Genomic DNA, 20,944 nt, shown 5'->3' on the forward strand with positions numbered 1-20,944 from the left:
GCCAGAGTAAGAGTCCAAGACCTTAAACATTAGGCCAGAGTAAGAGTTAAGACAGTAGCTATGAGGCCAGAGAAAGAGTTAAGACAGTAGCTATGAGGCCAGAGTAAGAGTTAAGACAGTAGCTATGAGGCCATAGTAAGAGTTAAGACAGTAGCTATTAGGCCAGAGTAAGAGTTAAGAAAGTAGCTATTAGGCCAGAGTAAGAGTTAAGACAGTAGCTATTAGGCCAGAGTAGGAGTTAATACAGTAGCTATGAGGCCAGAGTAAGAGTTAAGACAGTAGCTATGAGGCCAGAGTAAGAGTTAAGACAGTAGCTATGAGTTCAGAGTTAGAGTTAAGACAGTAGCTATGAGGCCAGATTAAGAGTCCAAGACCTTAAACATTAGGCCAGAGTAAGAGTTAATACAGTAGCTATGAGGCCAGAGTAAGAGTTAAGACAGTAGCTATGAGGCCAGAGTAAGAGTTAAGACAGTAGCTATGAGGCCAGAGTAAGAGTCCAAGACCTTAACCATTAGGCCAGAGTAAGAGTTAAGACAGTAGCTATGAGGCCAGAGTAAGAGTTAAGAAAGTAGCTATTAGGCCAGAGTAAGAGTTAAGACAGTAGCTATTAGGCCAGAGTAAGAGTTAAGACAGTAGCTATGAGGCCAGAGTAAGAGTTAAGACAGTAGCTATGAGGCCAGAGTAAGAGTTAAGACAGTAGCTATTAGGCCAGAGTAAGAGTCCAAGACCTTAACCATTAGGCCAGAGTAAGAGGTAAGACAGTAGCTCTGAGGCCAGAGTAAGAGTTAAGGCAGTAGCTATGAGGCCAGAGTAAGAGTTAAGACAGTAGCTATGAGGCCAGAGTAAGAGTCCAAGACCTTAAACATTAGGCCAGAGTAAGAGTTAAGACAGTAGCTATGAGGCCAGAGAAGGAGTTAAGACAGTAGCTATGAGGCCAGAGTAAGAGTTAAGACAGTAGCTATGAGGCCAGAGTAAGAGTTAAGACAGTAGCTATTAGGCCAGAGTAAGAGTTAAGACAGTAACTATTAGGCTAGAGTAAGAGTTAAGACAGTGGCTATGAGGCCAGAGTAAGAGTTAAGACAGTAGCTATGAGGCCAGAGTAAGAGTTAAGAAAGTAGCTATGAGGCCAGAGTAAGAGTTAAGACAGTAGCTATGAGGCCAGAGTAAGAGTCCAAGACCTTAACCATTAGGCCAGAGTAAGAGTTAAGACAGTAGCTATGAGGCCAGAGTAAGAGTTAAGACAGTAGCTATGAGGCCAGAGTAAGAGTTAAGACAGTAGCGATGAGGCCAGAGTAAGAGTTAAGACAGTAGCGATGAGGCCAGAGTAAGAGTTAAGACAGTAGCTATGAGGCCAGAGTAAGAGTCCAAGACCTTAACCATTAGGCCAGAGTAAGAGTTAAGACAGTAGCTATGAGGCCAGAGTAAGAGTTAAGACAGTAGCTATTAGGCCAGAGTAAGAGTCCAAGACCTTAACCATTAGGCCAGAGTAAGAGTTAAGACAGTAGCTATGAGACCAGAGTAAGAGTTAAGACAGTAGCTATGAGGCCAGAGTAAGAGGTAAGATAGTAGCTATGAGGCCAGAGTAAGAGTTAAGACAGTAGCTATGAGGCCAGAGTAAGAGTCCAAGACCTTAACCATTAGGCCAGAGTAAGAGTTAAGCCAGTAGCTATTAGGCCAGAGTAAGAGTTAAGACAGTAGCTATGAGGCCAGAGTAAGAGTTAAGAAAGTAGCTATTAGGCCAGAGTAAGAGTTAAGACAGTAGCTATTAGGCGACAGTAAGAGTCCAAGACCTTAACCATTAGGCCAGAGTAAGAGTTAAGAAAGTAGCTATGAGGCCAGAGTAAGAGTTAAGGCAGTAGCTATTAGGCCAGAGTAAGAGTCCAAGACCTTAAACATTAGGCCAGAGTAAGAGTTAAGACAGTAGCTATGAGGCCAGAGAAAGAGTTAAGACAGTAGCTATGAGGCCAGAGTAAGAGTTAAGACAGTAGCTATGAGGCCATAGTAAGAGTTAAGACAGTAGCTATTAGGCCAGAGTAAGAGTTAAGAAAGTAGCTATTAGGCCAGAGTAAGAGTTAAGACAGTAGCTATTAGGCCAGAGTAGGAGTTAATACAGTAGCTATGAGGCCAGAGTAAGAGTTAAGACAGTAGCTATGAGGCCAGAGTAAGAGTTAAGACAGTAGCTATGAGGCCAGAGTAAGAGTTAAGAAAGTAGCTATGAGGCCAGAGTAAGTGTTAAGACAGTAGCTATGAGGCCAGAGTAAGAGTTAAGACAGTAGCTATGAGGCCAGAGGAAGAGTCCAAGACCTTAACCATTAGGCCAGAGTAGGAGTTAAGACAGTAGCAATGAGGCCAGAGTAAGAGTTAAGACAGTAGCTATGAGGCCAGAGTAAGAGTCCAATACCTTAACCATTAGGCCAGAGTAAGAGTTAAGACAGTAGCTATGAGGCCAGAGTAAGAGTTAAGAAAGTAGCTATTAGGCCAGAGTAAGAGTTAAGACAGTAGCTATGAGGCCAGAGTAAGAGTTAAGAAAGTAGCTATTAGGCCAGAGTAAGAGTTAAGACAGTAGCTATGTGGCCAGAGTAAGAGTTAAGACAGTAGCTATGAGGCCAGAGTAAGAGTTAAGACAGTAGCGATGAGGCCAGAGTAAGAGTTAAGACAGTAGCGATGAGGCCAGAGTAAGAGTTAAGACAGTAGCTATGAGGCCAGAGTAAGAGTCCAAGACCTTAACCATTAGGCCAGAGTAAGAGTTAAGACAGTAGCTATGAGGCCAGAGTAAGAGTTAAGACAGTAGCTATTAGGCCAGAGTAAGAGTCCAAGACCTTAACCATTAGGCCAGAGTAAGAGTTAAGACAGTAGCTATGAGACCAGAGTAAGAGTTAAGACAGTAGCTATGAGGCCAGAGTAAGAGGTAAGATAGTAGCTATGAGGCCAGAGTAAGAGTTAAGACAGTAGCTATGAGGCCAGAGTAAGAGTTAAGACAGACAGTAGCGATGAGGCCAGAGTAAGAGTTAAGACAGTAGCGATGAGGCCAGAGTAAGAGTTAAGACAGTAGCTATGAGGCCAGAGTAAGAGTCCAAGACCTTAACCATTAGGCCAGAGTAAGAGTTAAGACAGTAGCTATGAGGCCAGAGTAAGAGTTAAGACAGTAGCTATTAGGCCAAAGTAAGAGTCCAAGACCTTAACCATTAGGCCAGAGTAAGAGTTAAGACAGCAGCTATGAGGCCAGAGTAAGAGTTAAGATAGTAGCTATTAGGCCAAAGTAAGAGTTAAGACAGTAGCTATGAGGCCAGAGTAAGAGTTAAGACAGTAGCTATGAGGCCAGAGTAAGAGTTAAGACAGTAGCTATTAGGCCAGTGTAAGAGTTAAGGCAGTAGCTATTAGGCCAGAGTAAGAGTCCAATACCTTAACCATTAGGCCAGAGTAAGAGTTCAGACAGTAGCTATGAGGCCAAAGTAAGAGTTAAGACAGTAGCTATTAGGCCAGAGTAAGAGTTAAGACAGTAGCTATGAGGCCATAGTACGAGTTAAGACAGTAGCTATGAGGCCAGAGTAAGAGTTAAGACAGTAGCTATGAGTTCAGAGTTAGAGTTAAGACAGTAGCTATGAGGCCAGATTAAGAGTCCAAGACCTTAAACATTAGGCCAGAGTAAGAGTTAAGACAGTAGCTATGAGGCCAGAGTAAGAGTTAAGACAGTAGCTATGAGGCCAGAGTAAGAGTTAAGACAGTAGCTATGAGGCCAGAGTAAGAGTCCAAGACCTTAACCATTAGGCCAGAGTAAGAGTTAAGACAGTAGCTATGAGGCCAGAGTAAGAGTTAAGAAAGTAGCTATTAGGCCAGAGTAAGAGTTAAGACAGTAGCTATTAGGCCAGAGTAAGAGTTAAGACAGTAGCTATGAAGCCAGAGTAAGAGTTAAGACAGTAGCTATGAGGCCAGAGTAAGAGTTAAGACAGTAGCTATTAGGCCAGAGTAAGAGTCCAAGACCTTAACCATTAGGCCAGAGTAAGAGGTAAGACAGTAGCTCTGAGGCCAGAGTAAGAGTTATGGCAGTAGCTATGAGGCCAGAGTAAGAGTTAAGACAGTAGCTATGAGGCCAGAGTAAGAGTCCAAGACCTTAAACATTAGGCCAGAGTAAGAGTTAAGACAGTAGCTATGAGGCCAGAGAAGGAGTTAAGACAGTAGCTATGAGGCCAGAGTAAGAGTTAAGACAGTAGCTATGAGGCCAGAGTAAGAGTTAAGACAGTAGCTATTAGGCCAGAGTAAGAGTTAAGACAGTAACTATTAGGCTAGAGTAAGAGTTAAGACAAGTGGCTATGAGGCCAGAGTAAGAGTTAAGACAGTAGCTATGAGGCCAGAGTAAGAGTTAAGAAAGTAGCTATGAGGCCAGAGTAAGAGTTAAGACAGTAGCTATGAGGCCAGAGTAAGAGTCCAAGACCTTAACCATTAGGCCAGAGTAAGAGTTAAGACAGTAGCTATGAGGCCAGAGTAAGAGTTAAGACAGTAGCTATGAGGCCAGAGTAAGAGTTAAGACAGTAGCTATGAGGCCAGAGTAAGAGTTAAGACAGTAGCGATGAGGCCAGAGTAAGAGTTAAGACAGTAGCGATGAGGCCAGAGTAAGAGTCAAGACAGTAGCTATGAGGCCAGAGTAAGAGTCCAAGACCTTAACCATTAGGCCAGAGTAAGAGTTAAGACAGTAGCTATGAGGCCAGAGTAAGAGTTAAGACAGTAGCTATTAGGCCAGAGTAAGAGTCCAAGACCTTAACCATTAGGCCAGAGTAAGAGTTAAGACAGTAGCTATGAGACCAGAGTAAGAGTTAAGACAGTAGCTATGAGGCCAGAGTAAGAGGTAAGATAGTAGCTATGAGGCCAGAGTAAGAGTTAAGACAGTAGCTATGAGGCCAGAGTAAGAGTCCAAGACCTTAACCATTAGGCCAGAGTAAGAGTTAAGCCAGTAGCTATTAGGCCAGAGTAAGAGTTAAGACAGTAGCTATGAGGCCAGAGTAAGAGTTAAGAAAGTAGCTATTAGGCCAGAGTAAGAGTTAAGACAGTAGCTATTAGGCGACAGTAAGAGTCCAAGACCTTAACCATTAGGCCAGAGTAAGAGTTAAGAAAGTAGCTATGAGGCCAGAGTAAGAGTTAAGGCAGTAGCTATTAGGCCAGAGTAAGAGTCCAAGACCTTAAACATTAGGCCAGAGTAAGAGTTAAGACAGTAGCTATGAGGCCAGAGAAAGAGTTAAGACAGTAGCTATGAGGCCAGAGTAAGAGTTAAGACAGTAGCTATGAGGCCATAGTAAGAGTTAAGACAGTAGCTATTAGGCCAGAGTAAGAGTTAAGAAAGTAGCTATTAGGCCAGAGTAAGAGTTAAGACAGTAGCTATTAGGCCAGAGTAGGAGTTAATACAGTAGCTATGAGGCCAGAGTAAGAGTTAAGACAGTAGCTATGAGGCCAGAGTAAGAGTTAAGACAGTAGCTATGAGGCCAGAGTAAGAGTTAAGAAAGTAGCTATGAGGCCAGAGTAAGTGTTAAGACAGTAGCTACGAGGCCAGAGTAAGAGTTAAGACAGTAGCTATGAGGCCAGAGGAAGAGTCCAAGACCTTAACCATTAGGCCAGAGTAGGAGTTAAGACAGTAGCAATGAGGCCAGAGTAAGAGTTAAGACAGTAGCTATGAGGCCAGAGTAAGAGTCCAATACCTTAACCATTAGGCCAGAGTAAGAGTTAAGACAGTAGCTATGAGGCCAGAGTAAGAGTTAAGAAAGTAGCTATTAGGCCAGAGTAAGAGTTAAGACAGTAGCTATGAGGCCAGAGTAAGAGTTAAGAAAGTAGCTATTAGGCCAGAGTAAGAGTTAAGACAGTAGCTATTAGGCCAGAGTAAGAGTTAAGACAGTAGCTATTTGGCCAGAGTAAGAGTCCAAGACCTTAATCATTAGGCCAGAGTAAGAGGTAAGACAGTAGCTCTGAGGCCAGAGTAAGAGTTAAGGCAGTAGCTATGAGGCCAGAGTAAGAGTTAAGACAGTAGCTATGAGGCCAGAGTAAGAGTCCAAGACCTTAAACATTAGGCCAGAGTAAGAGTTAAGACAGTAGCTATGAGGCCAGAGTAAGAGTTAAGACAGTAGCTATGAGGCCAGAGTAAGAGTTAAGACAGTAGCTATGAGGCCAGAGTAAGAGTTAAGACAGTAGCTATTAGGCCAGAGTAAGAGTTAAGACAGTAGCTATGAGGCCAGAGTAAGAGTTAAGACAGTAGCTATTAGGCCAGAAGAAGAGTCCAAGACCTTAACCATTAGGCCAGAGTAAGAGTTAAGACAGTAGCTATGAGGCCATAGTAAGAATTAAGACAGTAGCTATGAGGCCAGAGTAAGAGTCCAAGACCTTAACCATTAGGCCAGAGTAAGAGTTAAGACAGTAGCAATGAGGCCAGAGTAAGAGTTAAGACAGTAGCTATGAGGCCAGAGTAAGAGTCCAATACCTTAACCATTAGGCCAGAGTAAGAGTTAAGACAGTAGCTATGAGGCCAGAGTAAGAGTTAAGAAAGTAGCTATTAGGCCAGAGTAAGAGTTAAGACAGTAGCTATGAGGCCAGAGTAAGAGTTAAGAAAGTAGCTATTAGGCCAGAGTAAGAGTTAAGACAGTAGCTATTAGGCCAGAGTAAGAGTTAAGACAGTAGCTATGTGGCCAGAGTAAGAGTCCAAGACCTTAATCATTAGGCCAGAGTAAGAGGTAAGACAGTAGCTCTGAGGCCAGAGTAAGAGTTAAGGCAGTAGCTATGAGGCCAGAGTAAGAGTTAAGACAGTAGCTATGAGGCCAGAGTAAGAGTCCAAGACCTTAAACATTAGGCCAGAGTAAGAGTTAAGACAGTAGCTATGAGGCCAGAGTAAGAGTTAAGACAGTAGCTATGAGGCCAGAGTAAGAGTTAAGACAGTAGCTATGAGGCCAGAGTAAGAGTTAAGACAGTAGCTATTAGGCCAGAGTAAGAGTTAAGACAGTAGCTATGAGGCCAGAGTAAGAGTTAAGACAGTAGCTATTAGGCCAGAAGAAGAGTCCAAGACCTTAACCATTAGGCCAGAGTAAGAGTTAAGACAGTAGCTATTAGGCCAGAGTAAGAGTTAAGACAGTAGCTATGAGGCCAAAGTAAGAGTTAAGACAGTAGCTATTAGGCCAGAGTAAGAGTAAAGACAGTAGCTATTAGGCCAGAGAAAGAGTTAAGACAGTAGCTATGAAGCCAGAGTAAGAGTTAAGACAGTAGCTATGAGGCCAGAGTAAGAGTTAAGACAGTAGCTATGAGGCCAGAGTAAGAGTTAAGACAGTAGCTATGAGGCCAGAGTAAGAGACCAAGACCTTAACCATTAGGCCAGAGTAAGAGTTAAGACAGTAGCTATGAGGCCAGAGTAAGAGTTAAGACAGTAGCTATGAGGCCAGAGTAAGAGTTAAGATAGTAGCTATGAGGCCAGAGTAAGAGTTAAGACAGTAGCTATGAGGCCAGAGTAAGAGTCCAAGACCTTAACCATTAGGCCAGAGTAAGAGTTAAGACAGTAGCTATGAGGCCAGAGTAAGAGTTAAGACAGTAGCTATGAGGCCAGAGTAAGAGTTAAGACAGTAGCGATGAGGCCAGAGTAAGAGTTAAGACAGTAGCTATGAGGCCAGAGTAAGAGTCCAAGACCTTAACCATTAGGCCAGAGTAAGAGTTAAGACAGTAGCTATGAGGCCAAAGTAGGAGTTAAGACAGTAGCTATTAGGCCAGAGTAGGAGTTAAGACAGTAGCTATTAGGCCAGAGTAAGAGTTAAGACAGTAGCTATGAGGCCAGAGTAAGAGTTAAGACAGTAGCTATGAGACCAGAGTAAGAGTTAAGACAGTAGCTATGAGGCCAGAGTAAGAGTTAAGACAGTAGCTATGAGGCCAGAGTAAGAGTCCAAGACCTTAACCATTAGGCCAGAGTAAGAGTTAAGACAGCAGCTATGAGGCCAGAGTAAGAGTTAAGATAGTAGCTATTAGGCCAAAGTAAGAGTTAAGACAGTAGCTATGAGGCCAGAGTAAGAGTTAAGACAGTAGCTATGAGGCCAGAGTAAGAGTTAAGACAGTAGCTATTAGGCCAGTGTAAGAGTTAAGGCAGTAGCTATTAGGCCAGAGTAAGAGTCCAATACCTTAACCATTAGGCCAGAGTAAGAGTTAAGACAGTAGCTATGAGGCCAAAGTAAGAGTTAAGACAGTAGCTATTAGGCCAGAGTAAGAGTTAAGACAGTAGCTATGAGGCCAGAGTACGAGTTAAGACAGTAGCTATGAGGCCAGAGTAAGAGTTAAGACAGTAGCTATGAGTTCAGAGTTAGAGTTAAGACAGTAGCTATGAGGCCAGATTAAGAGTCCAAGACCTTAAACATTAGGCCAGAGTAAGAGTTAATACAGTAGCTATGAGGCCAGAGTAAGAGTTAAGACAGTAGCTATGAGGCCAGAGTAAGAGTTAAGACAGTAGCTATGAGGCCAGAGTAAGAGTCCAAGACCTTAACCATTAGGCCAGAGTAAGAGTTAAGACAGTAGCTATGAGGCCAGAGTAAGAGTTAAGAAAGTAGCTATTAGGCCAGAGTAAGAGTTAAGACAGTAGCTATTAGGCCAGAGTAAGAGTTAAGACAGTAGCTATGAGGCCAGAGTAAGAGTTAAGACAGTAGCTATGAGGCCAGAGTAAGAGTTAAGACAGTAGCTATTAGGCCAGAGTAAGAGTCCAAGACCTTAACCATTAGGCCAGAGTAAGAGGTAAGACAGTAGCTCTGAGGCCAGAGTAAGAGTTAAGGCAGTAGCTATGAGGCCAGAGTAAGAGTTAAGACAGTAGCTATGAGGCCAGAGTAAGAGTCCAAGACCTTAAACATTAGGCCAGAGTAAGAGTTAAGACAGTAGCTATGAGGCCAGAGAAGGAGTTAAGACAGTAGCTATGAGGCCAGAGTAAGAGTTAAGACAGTAGCTATGAGGCCAGAGTAAGAGTTAAGACAGTAGCTATTAGGCCAGAGTAAGAGTTAAGACAGTAACTATTAGGCTAGAGTAAGAGTTAAGACAGTGGCTATGAGGCCAGAGTAAGAGTTAAGACAGTAGCTATGAGGCCAGAGTAAGAGTTAAGAAAGTAGCTATGAGGCCAGAGTAAGAGTTAAGACAGTAGCTATGAGGCCAGAGTAAGAGTCCAAGACCTTAACCATTAGGCCAGAGTAAGAGTTAAGACAGTAGCTATGAGGCCAGAGTAAGAGTTAAGACAGTAGCTATGAGGCCAGAGTAAGAGTTAAGACAGTAGCGATGAGGCCAGAGTAAGAGTTAAGACAGTAGCGATGAGGCCAGAGTAAGAGTTAAGACAGTAGCTATGAGGCCAGAGTAAGAGTCCAAGACCTTAACCATTAGGCCAGAGTAAGAGTTAAGACAGTAGCTATGAGGCCAGAGTAAGAGTTAAGACAGTAGCTATTAGGCCAGAGTAAGAGTCCAAGACCTTAACCATTAGGCCAGAGTAAGAGTTAAGACAGTAGCTATGAGACCAGAGTAAGAGTTAAGACAGTAGCTATGAGGCCAGAGTAAGAGGTAAGATAGTAGCTATGAGGCCAGAGTAAGAGTTAAGACAGTAGCTATGAGGCCAGAGTAAGAGTCCAAGACCTTAACCATTAGGCCAGAGTAAGAGTTAAGCCAGTAGCTATTAGGCCAGAGTAAGAGTTAAGACAGTAGCTATGAGGCCAGAGTAAGAGTTAAGAAAGTAGCTATTAGGCCAGAGTAAGAGTTAAGACAGTAGCTATTAGGCGACAGTAAGAGTCCAAGACCTTAACCATTAGGCCAGAGTAAGAGTTAAGAAAGTAGCTATGAGGCCAGAGTAAGAGTTAAGGCAGTAGCTATTAGGCCAGAGTAAGAGTCCAAGACCTTAAACATTAGGCCAGAGTAAGAGTTAAGACAGTAGCTATGAGGCCAGAGAAAGAGTTAAGACAGTAGCTATGAGGCCAGAGTAAGAGTTAAGACAGTAGCTATGAGGCCATAGTAAGAGTTAAGACAGTAGCTATTAGGCCAGAGTAAGAGTTAAGAAAGTAGCTATTAGGCCAGAGTAAGAGTTAAGACAGTAGCTATTAGGCCAGAGTAGGAGTTAATACAGTAGCTATGAGGCCAGAGTAAGAGTTAAGACAGTAGCTATGAGGCCAGAGTAAGAGTTAAGACAGTAGCTATGAGGCCAGAGTAAGAGTTAAGAAAGTAGCTATGAGGCCAGAGTAAGTGTTAAGACAGTAGCTATGAGGCCAGAGTAAGAGTTAAGACAGTAGCTATGAGGCCAGAGGAAGAGTCCAAGACCTTAACCATTAGGCCAGAGTAGGAGTTAAGACAGTAGCAATGAGGCCAGAGTAAGAGTTAAGACAGTAGCTATGAGGCCAGAGTAAGAGTCCAATACCTTAACCATTAGGCCAGAGTAAGAGTTAAGACAGTAGCTATGAGGCCAGAGTAAGAGTTAAGAAAGTAGCTATTAGGCCAGAGTAAGAGTTAAGACAGTAGCTATGAGGCCAGAGTAAGAGTTAAGAAAGTAGCTATTAGGCCAGAGTAAGAGTTAAGACAGTAGCTATTAGGCCAGAGTAAGAGTTAAGACAGTAGCTATGTGGCCAGAGTAAGAGTTAAGACAGTAGCTATGAGGCCAGAGTAAGAGTTAAGACAGTAGCGATGAGGCCAGAGTAAGAGTTAAGACAGTAGCGATGAGGCCAGAGTAAGAGTTAAGACAGTAGCTATGAGGCCAGAGTAAGAGTCCAAGACCTTAACCATTAGGCCAGAGTAAGAGTTAAGACAGTAGCTATGAGGCCAGAGTAAGAGTTAAGACAGTAGCTATTAGGCCAGAGTAAGAGTCCAAGACCTTAACCATTAGGCCAGAGTAAGAGTTAAGACAGTAGCTATGAGACCAGAGTAAGAGTTAAGACAGTAGCTATGAGGCCAGAGTAAGAGGTAAGATAGTAGCTATGAGGCCTGAGTAAGAGTTAAGACAGTAGCTATGAGGCCAGAGTAAGAGTTAAGACAGACAGTAGCGATGAGGCCAGAGTAAGAGTTAAGACAGTAGCGATGAGGCCAGAGTAAGAGTTAAGACAGTAGCTATGAGGCCAGAGTAAGAGTCCAAGACCTTAACCATTAGGCCAGAGTAAGAGTTAAGACAGTAGCTATGAGGCCAGAGTAAGAGTTAAGACAGTAGCTATTAGGCCAAAGTAAGAGTCCAAGACCTTAACCATTAGGCCAGAGTAAGAGTTAAGACAGTAGCTATGAGACCAGAGTAAGAGTTAAGACAGTAGCTATGAGGCCAGAGTAAGAGGTAAGATAGTAGCTATGAGGCCAGAGTAAGAGTTAAGACAGTAGCTATGAGGCCAGAGTAAGAGTCCAAGACCTTAACCATTAGGCCAGAGTAAGAGTTAAGCCAGTAGCTATTAGGCCAGAGTAAGAGTTAAGACAGTAGCTATGAGGCCAGAGTAAGAGTTAAGAAAGTAGCTATTAGGCCAGAGTAAGAGTTAAGACAGTAGCTATTAGGCGACAGTAAGAGTCCAAGACCTTAACCATTAGGCCAGAGTAAGAGTTAAGAAAGTAGCTATGAGGCCAGAGTAAGAGTTAAGGCAGTAGCTATTAGGCCAGAGTAAGAGTCCAAGACCTTAAACATTAGGCCAGAGTAAGAGTTAAGACAGTAGCTATGAGGCCAGAGAAAGAGTTAAGACAGTAGCTATGAGGCCAGAGTAAGAGTTAAGACAGTAGCTATGAGGCCATAGTAAGAGTTAAGACAGTAGCTATTAGGCCAGAGTAAGAGTTAAGAAAGTAGCTATTAGGCCAGAGTAAGAGTTAAGACAGTAGCTATTAGGCCAGAGTAGGAGTTAATACAGTAGCTATGAGGCCAGAGTAAGAGTTAAGACAGTAGCTATGAGGCCAGAGTAAGAGTTAAGACAGTAGCTATGAGGCCAGAGTAAGAGTTAAGAAAGTAGCTATGAGGCCAGAGTAAGTGTTAAGACAGTAGCTATGAGGCCAGAGTAAGAGTTAAGACAGTAGCTATGAGGCCAGAGGAAGAGTCCAAGACCTTAACCATTAGGCCAGAGTAGGAGTTAAGACAGTAGCAATGAGGCCAGAGTAAGAGTTAAGACAGTAGCTATGAGGCCAGAGTAAGAGTCCAATACCTTAACCATTAGGCCAGAGTAAGAGTTAAGACAGTAGCTATGAGGCCAGAGTAAGAGTTAAGAAAGTAGCTATTAGGCCAGAGTAAGAGTTAAGACAGTAGCTATGAGGCCAGAGTAAGAGTTAAGAAAGTAGCTATTAGGCCAGAGTAAGAGTTAAGACAGTAGCTATTAGGCCAGAGTAAGAGTTAAGACAGTAGCTATGTGGCCGGAGTAAGAGTCCAAGACCTTAATCATTAGGCCAGAGTAAGAGGTAAGACAGTAGCTCTGAGGCCAGAGTAAGAGTTAAGGCAGTAGCTATGAGGCCAGAGTAAGAGTTAAGACAGTAGCTATGAGGCCAGAGTAAGAGTCCAAGACCTTAAACATTAGGCCAGAGTAAGAGTTAAGACAGTAGCTATGAGGCCAGAGTAAGAGTTAAGACAGTAGCTATGAGGCCAGAGTAAGAGTTAAGACAGTAGCTATGAGGCCAGAGTAAGAGTTAAGAAAGTAGCTATTAGGCCAGAGTAAGAGTTAAGACAGTAGCTATGAGGCCAGAGTAAGAGTCCAAGACCTTAACCATTAGGCCAGAGTAAGAGTTAAGACAGTAGCTATGAGGCCAGAGTAAGAGTTAAGACAGTAGCTATTAGGCCAGAGTAAGAGTTAAGACAGTAGCTATGAGGCCAGAGTAAGAGTTAAGACAGTAGCTATTAGGCCAGAGTAAGAGTTAAGACAGTAGCTATCAGGCCAGAGTAAGAGTTAAGACAGTAGCTGTAAGGCCAGTGTAAGAGTTAAGATAGTAGCTATGAGGCCAGAGTAAGAGTTAAGACAGTAGCTATGAGGCCAGAGTAAGAGTCCAAGACCTTAACCATTAGGCCAGAGTAAGAGTTAATACAGTAGCTATGAGGCCAGAGTAAGAGTTAAGAAAGTAGCTATTAGGCCAGAGTAAGAGTTAAGACACTAGTTATTAGGCCAGAAAAAGAGTTAAGACAGTAGCTATGAGGCCATAGTAAGAGTTAAGACAGTAGCTATGAGGCCAGAGTAAGAGTTAAGACAGTAGCTATTAGGCCAGAGTAAGAGTTAAGACAGTAGCTATGAGGCCAGAGTAAGAGTTAAGACAGTAGCTATTAGGCCAGAGTAAGAGTTAAGACAGTAGCTATGAGGCCAGAGTAAGAGTTAAGACAGTAGCTATTAGGCCAGAGTAAGAGTCCAAGACCTTAACCATTAGGCCAGAGTAAGAGTTAAGACAGTAGCTATGAGGCCAGAGTAAGAGTTAAGACAGTAGCTATGAGGCCAGAGTAAGAGTTAAGACAGTAGCTATGAGGCCAGAGTAAGAGTTAAGACAGTAGCTATTAGGCCAGAGTAAGAGTTAAGACAGTAACTATTAGGCTAGAGTAAGAGTTAAGACAGTGGCTATGAGGCCAGAGTAAGAGTTAAGACAGTAGCTATGAGGCCAGAGTAAGAGTTAAGAAAGTAGCTATGAGGCCAGAGTAAGAGTTAAGACAGTAGCTATGAGGCCAGAGTAAGAGTCCAAGACCTTAACCATTAGGCCAGAGTAAGAGTTAAGACAGTAGCTATGAGGCCAGAGTAAGAGTTAAGACAGTAGCTATGAGGCCAGAGTAAGAGTTAAGACAGTAGCGATGAGGCCAGAGTAAGAGTTAAGACAGTAGCGATGAGGCCAGAGTAAGAGTTAAGACAGTAGCTATGAGGCCAGAGTAAGAGTCCAAGACCTTAACCATTAGGCCAGAGTAAGAGTTAAGACAGTAGCTATGAGGCCAGAGTAAGAGTTAAGACAGTAGCTATTAGGCCAGAGTAAGAGTCCAAGACCTTAACCATTAGGCCAGAGTAAGAGTTAAGACAGTAGCTATGAGACCAGAGTAAGAGTTAAGACAGTAGCTATGAGGCCAGAGTAAGAGGTAAGATAGTAGCTATGAGGCCAGAGTAAGAGTTAAGACAGTAGCTATGAGGCCAGAGTAAGAGTCCAAGACCTTAACCATTAGGCCAGAGTAAGAGTTAAGCCAGTAGCTATTAGGCCAGAGTAAGAGTTAAGACAGTAGCTATGAGGCCAGAGTAAGAGTTAAGAAAGTAGCTATTAGGCCAGAGTAAGAGTTAAGACAGTAGCTATTAGGCGACAGTAAGAGTCCAAGACCTTAACCATTAGGCCAGAGTAAGAGTTAAGAAAGTAGCTATGAGGCCAGAGTAAGAGTTAAGGCAGTAGCTATTAGGCCAGAGTAAGAGTCCAAGACCTTAAACATTAGGCCAGAGTAAGAGTTAAGACAGTAGCTATGAGGCCAGAGAAAGAGTTAAGACAGTAGCTATGAGGCCAGAGTAAGAGTTAAGACAGTAGCTATGAGGCCATAGTAAGAGTTAAGACAGTAGCTATTAGGCCAGAGTAAGAGTTAAGAAAGTAGCTATTAGGCCAGAGTAAGAGTTAAGACAGTAGCTATTAGGCCAGAGTAGGAGTTAATACAGTAGCTATGAGGCCAGAGTAAGAGTTAAGACAGTAGCTATGAGGCCAGAGTAAGAGTTAAGACAGTAGCTATGAGGCCAGAGTAAGAGTTAAGAAAGTAGCTATGAGGCCAGAGTAAGTGTTAAGACAGTAGCTATGAGGCCAGAGTAAGAGTTAAGACAGTAGCTATGAGGCCAGAGGAAGAGTCCAAGACCTTAACCATTAGGCCAGAGTAGGAGTTAAGACAGTAGCAATGAGGCCAGAGTAAGAGTTAAGACAGTAGCTATGAGGCCAGAGTAAGAGTCCAATACCTTAACCATTAGGCCAGAGTAAGAGTTAAGACAGTAGCTATGAGGCCAGAGTAAGAGTTAAGAAAGTAGCTATTAGGCCAGAGTAAGAGTTAAGACAGTAGCTATGAGGCCAGAGTAAGAGTTAAGAAAGTAGCTATTAGGCCAGAGTAAGAGTTAAGACAGTAGCTATTAGGCCAGAGTAAGAGTTAAGACAGTAGCTATGTGGCCAGAGTAAGAGTTAAGACAGTAGCTATGAGGCCAGAGTAAGAGTTAAGACAGTAGCGATGAGGCCAGAGTAAGAGTTAAGACAGTAGCGATGAGGCCAGAGTAAGAGTTAAGACAGTAGCTATGAGGCCAGAGTAAGAGTCCAAGACCTTAACCATTAGGCCAGAGTAAGAGTTAAGACAGTAGCTATGAGGCCAGAGTAAGAGTTAAGACAGTAGCTATTAGGCCAGAGTAAGAGTCCAAGACCTTAACCATTAGGCCAGAGTAAGAGTTAAGACAGTAGATATGAGACCAGAGTAAGAGTTAAGACAGTAGCTATGAGGCCAGAGTAAGAGGTAAGATAGTAGCTATGAGGCCAGAGTAAGAGTTAAGACAGTAGCTATGAGGCCAGAGTAAGAGTTAAGACAGACAGTAGCGATGAGGCCAGAGTAAGAGTTAAGACAGTAGCTATGAGGCCAGAGTAAGAGTCAAAGACCTTAACCATTAGGCCAGAGTAAGAGTTAAGACAGTAGCTATGAGGCCAGAGTAAGAGTTAAGACAGTAGCTATTAGGCCAAAGTAAGAGTCCAAGACCTTAACCATTAGGCCAGAGTAAGAGTTAAGACAGTAGCTATGAGACCAGAGTAAGAGTTAAGACAGTAGCTATGAGGCCAGAGTAAGAGGTAAGATAGTAGCTATGAGGCCAGAGTAAGAGTTAAGACAGTAGCTATGAGGCCAGAGTAAGAGTCCAAGACCTTAACCATTAGGCCAGAGTAAGAGTTAAGCCAGTAGCTATTAGGCCAGAGTAAGAGTTAAGACAGTAGCTATGAGGCCAGAGTAAGAGTTAAGAAAGTAGCTATTAGGCCAGAGTAAGAGTTAAGACAGTAGCTATTAGGCGACAGTAAGAGTCCAAGACCTTAACCATTAGGCCAGAGTAAGAGTTAAGAAAGTAGCTATGAGGCCAGAGTAAGAGTTAAGGCAGTAGCTATTAGGCCAGAGTAAGAGTCCAAGACCTTAAACATTAGGCCAGAGTAAGAGTTAAGACAGTAGCTATGAGGCCAGAGAAAGAGTTAAGACAGTAGCTATGAGGCCAGAGTAAGAGTTAAGACAGTAGCTATGAGGCCATAGTAAGAGTTAAGACAGTAGCTATTAGGCCAGAGTAAGAGTTAAGAAAGTAGCTATTAGGCCAGAGTAAGAGTTAAGACAGTAGCTATTAGGCCAGAGTAGGAGTTAATACAGTAGCTATGAGGCCAGAGTAAGAGTTAAGACAGTAGCTATGAGGCCAGAGTAAGAGTTAAGACAGTAGCTATGAGGCCAGAGTAAGAGTTAAGAAAGTAGCTATGAGGCCAGAGTAAGTGTTAAGACAGTAGCTATGAGGCCAGAGTAAGAGTTAAGACAGTAGCTATGAGGCCAGAGGAAGAGTCCAAGACCTTAACCATTAGGCCAGAGTAGGAGTTAAGACAGTAGCAATGAGGCCAGAGTAAGAGTTAAGACAGTAGCTATGAGGCCAGAGTAAGAGTCCAATACCTTAACCATTAGGCCAGAGTAAGAGTTAAGACAGTAGCTATGAGGCCAGAGTAAGAGTTAAGAAAGTAGCTATTAGGCCAGAGTAAGAGTTAAGACAGTAGCTATGAGGCCAGAGTAAGAGTTAAGAAAGTAGCTATTAGGCCAGAGTAAGAGTTAAGACAGTAGCTATTAGGCCAGAGTAAGAGTTAAGACAGTAGCTATGTGGCCGGAGTAAGAGTCCAAGACCTTAATCATTAGGCCAGAGTAAGAGGTAAGACAGTAGCTCTGAGGCCAGAGTAAGAGTTAAGGCAGTAGCTATGAGGCCAGAGTAAGAGTTAAGACAGTAGCTATGAGGCCAGAGTAAGAGTCCAAGACCTTAAAAATTAGGCCAGAGTAAGAGTTAAGACAGTAGGTATGAGGCCAGAGTAAGAGTTAAGACAGTAGCTATGAGGCCAGAGTAAGAGTTAAGACAGTAGCTATGAGGCCAGAGTAAGAGTTAAGAAAGTAGCTATTAGGCCAGAGTAAGAGTTAAGACAGTAGCTATGAGGCCAGAGTAAGAGTCCAAGACCTTAACCATTAGGCCAGAGTAAGAGTTAAGACAGTAGCTATGAGGCCAGAGTAAGAGTTAAGACAGTAGCTATTAGGCCAGAGTAAGAGTTAAGACAGTAGCTATGAGGCCAGAGTAAGAGTTAAGACAGTAGCTATTAGGCCAGAGTAAGAGTTAAGACAGTAGCTATCAGGCCAGAGTAAGAGTTAAGACAGTAGCTGTAAGGCCAGTGTAAGAGTTAAGATAGTAGCTATGAGGCCAGAGTAAGAGTTAAGACAGTAGCTATGAGGCCAGAGTAAGAGTCCAAGACCTTAACCATTAGGCCAGAGTAAGAGTTAATACAGTAGCTATGAGGCCAGAGTAAGAGTTAAGAAAGTAGCTATTAGGCCAGAGTAAGAGTTAAGACACTAGTTATTAGGCCAGAAAAAGAGTTAAGACAGTAGCTATGAGGCCATAGTAAGAGTTAAGACAGTAGCTATGAGGCCAGAGTAAGAGTTAAGACAGTAGCTATTAGGCCAGAGTAAGAGTTAAGACAGTAGCTAGGAGGCCAGAGTAAGAGTTAAGACAGTAGCTATTAGGCCAGAGTAAGAGTTAAGACAGTAGCTATGAGGCCAGAGTAAGAGTTAAGACAGTAGCTATTAGGCCAGAGTAAGAGTCCAAGACCTTAACCATTAGGCCAGAGTAAGAGTTAAGACAGTAGCTATGAGGCCAGAGTAAGAGTTAAGACAGTAGCTATGAGGCCAGAGTAAGAGTCCAAGACCATAACCATTAGGCCAGAGTAAGAGTTAAGACAGTAGCTATGAGGCCAGAGTAAGAGTTAAGACAGTAGCTATGAGGCCAGAGTAAGAGTTAAGACAGTAGCTATTAGGCCAGAGTAAGAGTTAAGACAGTAGCTGTCAGGCCAGAGTAAGAGTTAAGACAGTAGCTATGAGGCCAGAGTAAGAGTTAAGACAGTAGCTATGAGGCCAGAGTAAGAGTTAAGACAGTAGCTATTAGGCCAGAGTAAGAGTTAAGACAGTAGCTATGAGGCCAGAGTAGGAGTCCAAGACCTTAACCATTAGGCCAGAGTAAGAGTTAAGACAGTAGCTATGAGGCCAGAGTAAGAGTTAAGGCAGTAGCTATGAGGCCAGAGTAAGAGTTAAGACAGTAGCTATGAGGCCAGCGTAAGAGTCCAAGACCTTAACCATTAGGCCAGAGTAAGAGTTAAGACAGTAGCTATGAGGCCAGAGTAAGAGTTAAGACAATAGCTATTAGGCCACAGTAAGAGTCCAAGACCTTAACAATTAGGCCAGAGTAAGAGTTAAGACAGTAGCTATGAGGCCAGAGTAAGAGTTAAGACAGTAGCTATTAGGCCAGAGTAAGAGTCCAATACCTTAACCATTAGGCCAGAGTAAGAGGTAAGACAGTAGCTCTGAGGCCAGAGTGAGAGTTAAGGCAGTAGCTATGAGGCCAGAGTAAGAGTTAAGACAGTAGCTATGAGGCCAGAGTAAGAGTTAAGACAGTAGCTATGAGGCCAGAGTAAGAGTTAAGACAGTAGCTATGAGGCCAGAGTAAGAGCCCAAGACCTTAACCATTAGGCCAGAGTAAGAGTTAAGACAGTAGCTATGAGGCCAGAGTAAGAGTTAAGACAGTAGCTATTAGGCCAGAGTAAGAGTTAAGACAGTAGCTATGAGGCCAGAGTAAGAGTTAAGACAGTAGTTATGAGGCCAGAGTAAGAGTCCAAGACCTTAACCATTAGGCCAGAGTAAGAGTTAAGACAGTAGCTATTAGGCCAGAGTAAGAGTTAAGACAGTAGCTATGAGGCCAGCGTAAGAGTCCAAGACCTTAACCATTAGGCCAGAGTAAGAGTTAAGACAGTAGCTATTAGGCCAGAGTAAGAGTTAAGACAGTAGTTATTAGACCAGAGTAAGAGTTAAGACAGTAGCTATGAGGCCAGAGTAAGAGTCCAAGACCTTAACCATTAGGCCAGAGTAAGAGTTAAGACAGTAGCTATGAGGCCAGAGTAAGAGTTAAGACAGTAGCTATGAGGCCAGAGTAAGAGTTAAGACAGTAGCTATGAGGCTAGAGTAAGAGTTAAGACAGTAGCTATGAGGCCAGAGAAAGAGTTAAGACAGTAGCTATGAGGCCAGAGTAAGAGTCCAAGACCTTAACCATTAGGCCAGAGTAAGAGTTAAGACAGTAGCTATGAGGCCAGAGTAAGAGTCCAAGACCTTAACCATTAGGCAAGAGTAAGAGTTAAGACAGTAGCTATGAGGCCAGAGTAAGAGTTAAGGCAGTAGCTATTAGGCCAGAAGAAGAGTCCAAGGCCTTAACCATTAGGCCAGAGTAAGAGTTAAGACAGTAGCTATGAGGCCAGAGTAAGAGTTAAGACAGTAGCTATGAGGCCAGAGTAAGAGTTAAGACAGTAGCTATGAGGCCAGCGTAAGAGTCCAAGACCTTAACCATTAGGCCAGAGTAAGAGTTAAGACAGTAGCTATTAGGCCAGAGTAAGAGTTAAGACAGTAGTTATTAGGCCAGAGTAAGAGTTAAGACAGTAGCTATGAGGCCAGAGTAAGAGTTAAGACAGTAGCTATGAGGCCAGAGTAAGAGTTAAGATAGTAGCTATGAGGCCAGAGTAAGAGTTAAGACAGTAGCTATGAGGCCAGAGTAAGAGTCCAAGACCTTAACCATTAGGCCAGAGTAAGAGTTAAGACAGTAGCTATGAGGCCAGAGTAAGAGTTAAGACAGTAGCTATTAGGCCAGAGTAAGAGTCCAAGACCTTAACCATTAGGCCAGAGTAAGAGTTAAGACAGTAGCTATGAGACCAGAGTAAGAGTTAAGACAGTAGCTATGAGGCCAGAGTAAGAGTTAAGATAGTAGCTATGAGGCCAGAGTAAGAGTTAAGACAGTAGCTATGAGGCCAGAGTAAGAGTCCAAGACCTTAACCATTAGGCCAGAGTAAGAGTTAAGCCAGTAGCTATTAGGCCAGAGTAAGAGTTAAGACAGTAGCTATGAGGCCAGAGTAAGAGTTAAGAAAGTAGCTATTAGGCCAGAGTAAGAGTTAAGACAGTAGCTATTAGGCGACAGTAAGAGTCCAAGACCTTAACCATTAGGCCAGAGTAAGAGTTAAGAAAGTAGCTATGAGGCCAGAGTAAGAGTTAAGGCAGTAGCTATTAGGCCAGAGTAAGAGTCCAGGACCTTAAACATTAGGCCAGAGTAAGAGTTAAGACAGTAGCTATGAGGCCAGAGAAAGAGTTAAGACAGTAGCTATGAGGCCAGAGTAAGAGTTAAGACAGTAGCTATGAGGCCATAGTAAGAGTTAAGACAGTAGCTATTAGGCCAGAGTAAGAGTTAAGAAAGTAGCTATTAGGCCAGAGTAAGAGTTAAGACAGTAGCTATTAGGCCAGAGTAGGAGTTAATACAGTAGCTATGAGGCCAGAGTAAGAGTTAAGACAGTAGCTATGAGGCCAGAGTAAGAGTTAAGACAGTAGCTATGAGGCCAGAGTAAGAGTTAAGAAAGTAGCTATGAGGCCAGAGTAAGTGTTAAGACAGTAGCTATGAGGCCAGAGTAAGAGTTAAGACAGTAGCTATGAGGCCAGAGGAAGAGTCCAAGACCTTAACCATTAGGCCAGAGTAGGAGTTAAGACAGTAGCAATGAGGCCAGAGTAAAAGTTAAGACAGTAGCTATGAGGCCAGAGTAAGAGTCCAATACCTTAACCATTAGGCCAGAGTAAGAGTTAAGACAGTAGCTATGAGGCCAGAGTAAGAGTTAAGAAAGTAGCTATTAGGCCAGAGTAAGAGTTAAGACAGTAGCTATGAGGCCAGAGTAAGAGTTAAGAAAGTAGCTATTAGGCCAGAGTAAGAGTTAAGAC

Source organism: Triturus cristatus, chromosome 9 (genome assembly GCF_964204655.1).
Source record: "Triturus cristatus chromosome 9, aTriCri1.1, whole genome shotgun sequence".
Taxonomy (NCBI): Eukaryota; Metazoa; Chordata; class Amphibia; order Caudata; family Salamandridae; genus Triturus; species Triturus cristatus.